Here is a 7,217-nt window from a genome sequence, read left to right on the forward strand (position 1 = left end):
TGACCTCATCACATCAGCACTGTGACCTCATCACATCAGCACTGTGACCTCATCACATCAGGACTGTGACCTCATCACATCAGCACTGTGACCTCATCACATCAGGACTGTGACCTCACTTTATGATGTGATAGGCTGAGCAGCAGGGTTCAGCTCTGTGGCCATGATGAGTAATATACTGTCATGGGACCATTGTGGTCATGTGACTGATTGGCTGCAGGTTGTGGTCATGTGACTGATCCAATTGGCCGCAGGTTGTGGTTATGTGATTGATCTTCTGATTGGCCGCAGGTTGTGGTCATGTGACTGATCTTCTGATTGGCTGCAGGGTTGTGGTCATGTGACTGATCTGACTGGCTGCAGGTTGTGGTCATGTGACTGGGTGGGGCAGTGTATAGGGTTTGCTTGTAGTCTGTAACCATGGAGACTCCTGGCTCCTGCACTGGAGCTGTATACTCAGGACATATATTACAATGGTGGTCACCTGATATAGTGATCAGCTGATCAATAACAGGACAGACCAACAATGTCCTGGAGTTCATTAACCCTGCGTGACCCTTTATAACTACCAGCTACCGCCATCCCCACCAGCGACCTTTGAGCCCCCGGAATATTCTGTAATAATCACATGACACTGTGCGAGGGTCCCCGTATGCCATCGAGAAGAACTACAGGTAACAGATCAGACTGTATACTCAAGCAGTGATGTCATCATCTAAGCTCCACCCATATCTGCTCCTAATCAGCTCTCACAGCTGAGGGGCTGTTACACTGTTACCTCACAGCTGAGGGTCTGTTACACTGTTACCTCACAGCTGAGGGTCTGTTACACTGTTACCTCACAGCTGAGGGTCTGTTACACTGTTACCTCTCACAGCTGAGGGTCTGTTACACTGTTACCTCACAGCTGAGGGTCTGTTACACTGTTACCTCACAGCTGAGGGGCTGTTACACTGTTACCTCTCACAGCTGAGGGGCTGTTACACTGTTACCTCTCACAGCTGAGGGGCTGTTACACTGTTACCTCTCACAGCTGAGGGGCTGTTACACTGTTACCTCTCGCAGCTGAGGGTCTGTTACACTGTTACCTCACAGCTGAGGGGCTGTTACCTCTCACAGCTGAGGGTCTGTTACACTGTTACCTCTCACAGCTGAGGGTCTGTTACACTGTTACCTCACAGCTGAGGGTCTGTTACACTGTTACCTCTCACAGCTGAGGGGCTGTTACACTGTTACCTCTCACAGCAGAGGGTCTGTTACACTGTTACCTCACAGCTGAGGGGCTGTTACCTCTCACAGCTGAGGGTCTGTTACACTGTTACCTCACAGCTGAGGGGCTGTTACCTCTCACAGCTGAGGGTCTGTTACACTGTTACCTCACAGCTGAGGGGCTGTTACCTCTCACAGCTGAGGGTCTGTTACACTGTTACCTCTCACAGCTGAGGGGCTGTAACACTGTTACCTCTCACAGCTGAGGGTCTGTTACACTGTTACCTCACAGCTGAGGGTCTGTTACACTGTTACCTCACAGCTGAGGGTCTGTTACACTGTTACCTCTCACAGCTGAGGGTCTGTTACACTGTTACCTCACAGCTGAGGGGCTGTTACACTGTTACCTCTCACAGCTGAGGGTCTGTTACACTGTTACCTCACAGCTGAGGGTCTGTTACACTGTTACCTCACAGCTGAGGGGCTGTTACACTGTTACCTCTCACAGCTGAGGGGCTGTTACACTGTTACCTCACAGCTGAGGGTCTGTTACACTGTTACCTCTCACAGCTGAGGGTCTGTTACACTGTTACCTCTCACAGCTGAGGGTCTGTTACACTGTTACCTCTCACAGCTGAGGGTCTGTTACACTGTTACCTCTCACAGCTGAGGGGCTGTTACACTGTTACCTCTCACAGCTGAGGGGCTGTTACACTGTTACTTCTCACAGCTGAGGGGCTGTTACACTGTTACCTCACAGCTGAGGGTCTGTTACACTGTTACTTCTCACAGCTGAGGGGCTGTTACACTGTTACCTCTCACAGCTGAGGGTCTGTTACACTGTTACCTCTCACAGCTGAGGGTCTGTTACACTGTTACTTCTCACAGTTGAGGGACTGTTACCTCTCACAGCTGAGGGTCTGTTACACTGTTACTTCTCACAGTTGAGGGACTGTTACACTGTTACACTGTTACCTCTCACAGCTGAGGGGCTGTTACACTGTTACTTCTCACAGCTGAGGGTCTGTTACACTGTTAGTTCTCACAGCTGAGGGTCTGTTACACTGTTACCTCTCACAGCTGAGGGGCTGTTACACTGTTACCTCACAGCTGAGGGGCTGTTACACTGTTACCTCACAGCTGAGGGGCTGTTACACTGTTACCTCACAGCTGAGGGGCTGTTACACTGTTACCTCACAGCTGAGGGGCTGTTACACTGTTACCTCACAGCTGAGGGGCTGTTACACTGTTACCTCACAGCTGAGGGGCTGTTACACTTTTACCTCACAGCTGAGGGTCTGTTACACTGTTAGTTCTCACAGCTGAGGGTCTGTTACACTGTTACCTCACAGCTGAGGGTCTGTTACACTGTTACTTCTCACAGCTGAGGGGCTGTTACACTGTTAGTTCTCACAGCTGAGGGTCTGTTACACTGTTACCTCACAGCTGAGGGGCTGTTACACTTTTACCTCACAGCTGAGGGTCTGTTACACTGTTAGTTCTCACAGCTGAGGGTCTGTTACACTGTTACCTCACAGCTGAGGGGCTGTTACACTGTTACCTCTCACAGCTGAGGGGCTGTTACACTGTTACCTCACAGCTGAGGGTCTGTTACACTGTTACCTCTCACAGCTGAGGGTCTGTTACACTGTTACCTCACAGCTGAGGGGCTGTTACACTGTTACCTCTCACAGCTGAGGGTCTGTTACTCTGTTACCTCACAGCTGAGGGTCTGTTACACTGTTACCTCACAGCTGAGGGACTGTTACACTGTTACCTCTCACAGCTGAGGGTCTGTTACACTGTTACCTCACAGCTGAGGGACTGTTACACTGTTACCTCTCACAGCTGAGGGTCTGTTACTCTGTTACCTCACAGCTGAGGGGCTGTTACACTGTTACCTCACAGCTGAGAGCTTGAGGGGGGTGTCTGGGGTCCTCCCCATCATGCTATGAAAATATTGAGAATTGGGGTGGTTGTAATTTCTGATGAGGGGGGGAGGCGGGGTGATCGGTCGTTGTGGACGTCGGGTTTTGCCTCCAGTCCCCAGGGATACAGATGAGGGTGCATGGCTTACAGTCTGCAGGGATAGGGATGAGGGTGCATGGCTTACAGTCTGCAGGGATAGGGATGAGGGTGCATGGCTTACAGTCCCCAGGGATAGGGATGAGGGGGCATGGCTTACAGTCTGCAGGGATAGGGATGAGGGTGCATGGCTTACAGTCTGCAGGGATAGGGATGAGGGGGCATGGCTTACAGTCCCCAGGGATAGGGATGAGGGGGCATGGCTTACAGTCCCCAGGGATAGGGATGAGGGGGCATGGCTTACAGTCTGCAGGGATAGGGATGAGGGGGCATGGCTTACAGTCTGCAGGGATAGGGATGAGGGGGCATGGCTTACAGTCTGCAGGGATAGGGATGAGGGGGCATGGCTTACAGTCTGCAGGGATAGGGATGAGGGGGCATGGCTTACAGTCCCCAGGGATAGGGATGAGGGGGCATGGCTTACAGTCTGCAGGGATAGGGATGAGGGTGCATGGCTTACAGTCCCCAGGGATAGGGATGAGGGTGCATGGCTTACAGTCCCCAGGGATAGGGATGAGGGTGCATGGCTTACAGTCTGCAGGGATAGGGATGAGGGTGCATGGCTTACAGTCTGCAGGGATAGGGATGAGGGTGCATGGCTTACAGTCTGCAGGGATAGGGATGAGGGGGCATGGCTTACAGTCTGCAGGGATAGGGATGAGGGTGCATGGCTTACAGTCCCCAGGGATAGGGATGAGGGTGCATGGCTTACAGTCTGCAGGGATAGGGATGAGGGTGCATGGCTTACAGTCCCCAGGGATAGGGATGAGGGTGCATGGCTTACAGTCTGCAGGGATAGGGATGAGGGTGCATGGCTTACAGTCTGCAGGGATAGGGATGAGGGTGCATGGCTTACAGTCCCCAGGGATAGGGATGAGGGTGCATGGCTTACAGTCTGCAGGGATAGGGATGAGGGGGCATGGCTTACAGTCCCCAGGGATAGGGATGAGGGGGCATGGCTTACAGTCTGCAGGGATAGGGATGAGGGGGCATGGCTTACAGTCTGCAGGGATAGGGATGAGGGGGCATGGCTTACAGTCTGCAGGGATAGGGATGAGGGGGCATGGCTTACAGTCCCCAGGGATAGGGATGAGGGGGCATGGCTTACAGTCCCCAGGGATAGGGATGAGGGGGCATGGCTTACAGTCCCCAGGGATAGGGATGAGGGGGCATGGCTTACAGTCTGCAGGGATAGGGATGAGGGGGCATGGCTTACAGTCCCCAGGGATAGGGATGAGGGGGCATGGCTTACAGTCTGCAGGGATAGGGATGAGGGGGCATGGCTTACAGTCTGCAGGGATAGGGATGAGGGGGCATGGCTTACAGTCTGCAGGGATAGGGATGAGGGTGCATGGCTTACAGTCCCCAGGGATAGGGATGAGGGGGCATGGCTTACAGTCTGCAGGGATAGGGATGAGGGTGCATGGCTTACAGTCTGCAGGGATAGGGATGAGGGGGCATGGCTTACAGTCTGCAGGGATAGGGATGAGGGTGCATGGCTTACAGTCTGCAGGGATAGGGATGAGGGGGCATGGCTTACAGTCTGCAGGGATAGGGATGAGGGGGCATGGCTTACAGTCTGCAGGGATAGGGATGAGGGTGCATGGCTTACAGTCTGCAGGGATAGGGATGAGGGTGCATGGCTTACAGTCTGCAGGGATAGGGATGAGGGGGCATGGCTTACAGTCCCCAGGGATAGGGATGAGGGGGCATGGCTTACAGTCTGCAGGGATAGGGATGAGGGTGCATGGCTTACAGTCTGCAGGGATAGGGATGAGGGTGCATGGCTTAGTCCCCAGGGATAGGGATGAGGGGGCATGGCTTACAGTCTGCAGGGATAGGGATGAGGGGGCATGGCTTACAGTCTGCAGGGATAGGGATGAGGGGGCATGGCTTACAGTCCCCAGGGATAGGGATGAGGGTGCATGGCTTACAGTCTCCATGGAAACCTTCAGAGTCATTTCTTCTGGAACTCTTGGAATATGGCGCCACCTTGTGTCTATCAGCAGAATGGCGACTACTAGGAAATAGTCACAACATGGGGGAAATCAAAGGGTGGATGTGGAGTCTGAGCGGAGAGCGGACCCCGGGGGCAGAAGGGGGCACAACCAGCAATACGGGGGTCTAATCCCTGGAGTATTACACCCACAACTATACATCCACATCCTAAGAAGAATTATAACTAATAATAATAATTACTATTATTATAAATGCTATTATTATTATTGTTATTATTATTAGTATTTATTAGTAGGATTATTAACAGTAACAAATATTTCTAGTAATAGAAAAACTCTTTATAAGTCGCAGTTTATAGACGGCGGATGAGGAACATTACACCATCTACAAGCAGTATAGTGCTGCCCTGTTCTGTTCCAGGGTCAGTTAATGGCTGGGTGATCCAGCAGCACAGAGTATTTCAGAGAGGTAACAGAATGTTATTGTTGGTCCACAGCAGCACAGAGTATTTACTACAACATGAACTACAAACTGCAACCCTGGTGTGATCTGACCTCACAGCAACCACCCCATAATGTACAATGGGGTCCTGTTGGGTGGGGCAGTTTACGTCTGGTCCTGGTAGGCAGGGGGCTCACATCTAGTCCTGGTGGGCAGGGGGCTCACATCTGGTCCTGGTTGGCAGGGGGCTCACATCTAGTCCTGGTGGGCAGGGGGCTCACATCTGGTCCTTGTTGGCAGGGGGCTCACATCTAGTCCTGGTGGGCAGGGGGCTCACATCTAGTCCTGGTGGGCAGGGGGCTCACATCTAGTCCTGGTGGGCAGGGGGCTCACATCTAGTCCTGGTGGGCAGGGGGCTCACATCTAGTCCTGGTGGGCAGGGGGCTCACATCTAGTCCTGGTGGGCAGGGGGCTCACATCTAGTCCTGGTGGGCAGGAGGCTCACATCTAGTCCTGGTGGGCAGGGGGCTCACATCTAGTCCTGGTGGGCAGGGGGCTCACATCTAGTCCTGGTGGGCAGGGGGCTCACATCTGGTCCTGGTTGTCAGGGGGCTCACATCTAGTCCTGGTGGGCAGGGGGCTCACATCTGGTCCTGGTGGGTAGGGGGCTCACATCTAGTCCTGGTGGGCAGGGGGCTCACATCTGGTCCTGGTTGGCAGGGGGCTCACATCTGGTCCTGGTTGGCAGGGGGCTCACATCTGGTCCTGGTTGGCAGGGGGCTCACATCTGGTCCTGGTGGGCAGAGGGCTCACATCTGGTCCTGGTTGGCAGGGGGCTCACATCTAGTCCTGGTGGGCAGGGGGCTCACATCTGGTCTTGGTGGGCAGAGGGCTCACATCTGGTCCTGCTTGGTTGGGGGTGTCTGTCTGGCCCTGGTATACAGAGACCCAGGATCAGAGCTGTATATGTGTGTATATATATATATACAGTCATAGCCAAAAGTTTTGAGAATGAGACAAATCTTCTATTTTCCCATGATCCTCTGCCCTCTGGTTTTTCTGTGTGTTTGTCAGATGTTTTTATCACATACAGAAATATAATTTCCATCATATTCTGAGTAACAGAAGATTATACTGACAGGTAGATGAGTTACTGCAGCAAGTCTATAATATTTGCAGTGTTGTCCCTTCTTCTTCAGGACCTCTGCAATTCTCCTGGCTGCTCTCATACAACTTCTGGACCAAATCCTGACTGATAGCCGTCCATTCTTGCACAATCCATGCTCGCATTTTGTCAGAATTTGTTGGTTTTTGTTTGTCCACCCGTCTCTTGATGATTGACCACAAGTTCTCAATAGGATTAAGATCTGGGGAGTTTCCAGGCCATGGACCCAAATCTCTCTGTTTTGTCCCCTGAGCCATTTAGTTATCACCTTTGCTTTATGACAAGGTGCTCCATCATGCTGGAAAAGGCATTGTTGGTGGCCAAACTGCTCATGGATGGTTGGGAGAAGTTGCTCTTG

The 7,217-nt window shown here is 52.5% G+C and overlaps 1 protein-coding gene across 1 annotated transcript in view; it reads left to right on the forward strand.

Moving 5' to 3' along the window:
- Nucleotides 1-428: 428 nt before the first annotated feature.
- Nucleotides 429-7,217, forward strand: part of TUB (TUB bipartite transcription factor) — a 73,576-nt gene continuing 66,787 nt past the window's right edge. The window contains exon 1 of the mRNA XM_069968017.1: nucleotides 429-674. The gene's annotated coding sequence lies outside the window, so the exon portion shown is untranslated. The remainder of the gene's footprint in view (nucleotides 675-7,217) is intronic.

Source organism: Dendropsophus ebraccatus, chromosome 4 (assembly GCF_027789765.1).
Source record: "Dendropsophus ebraccatus isolate aDenEbr1 chromosome 4, aDenEbr1.pat, whole genome shotgun sequence".
Classification (NCBI taxonomy): domain Eukaryota; kingdom Metazoa; phylum Chordata; class Amphibia; order Anura; family Hylidae; genus Dendropsophus; species Dendropsophus ebraccatus.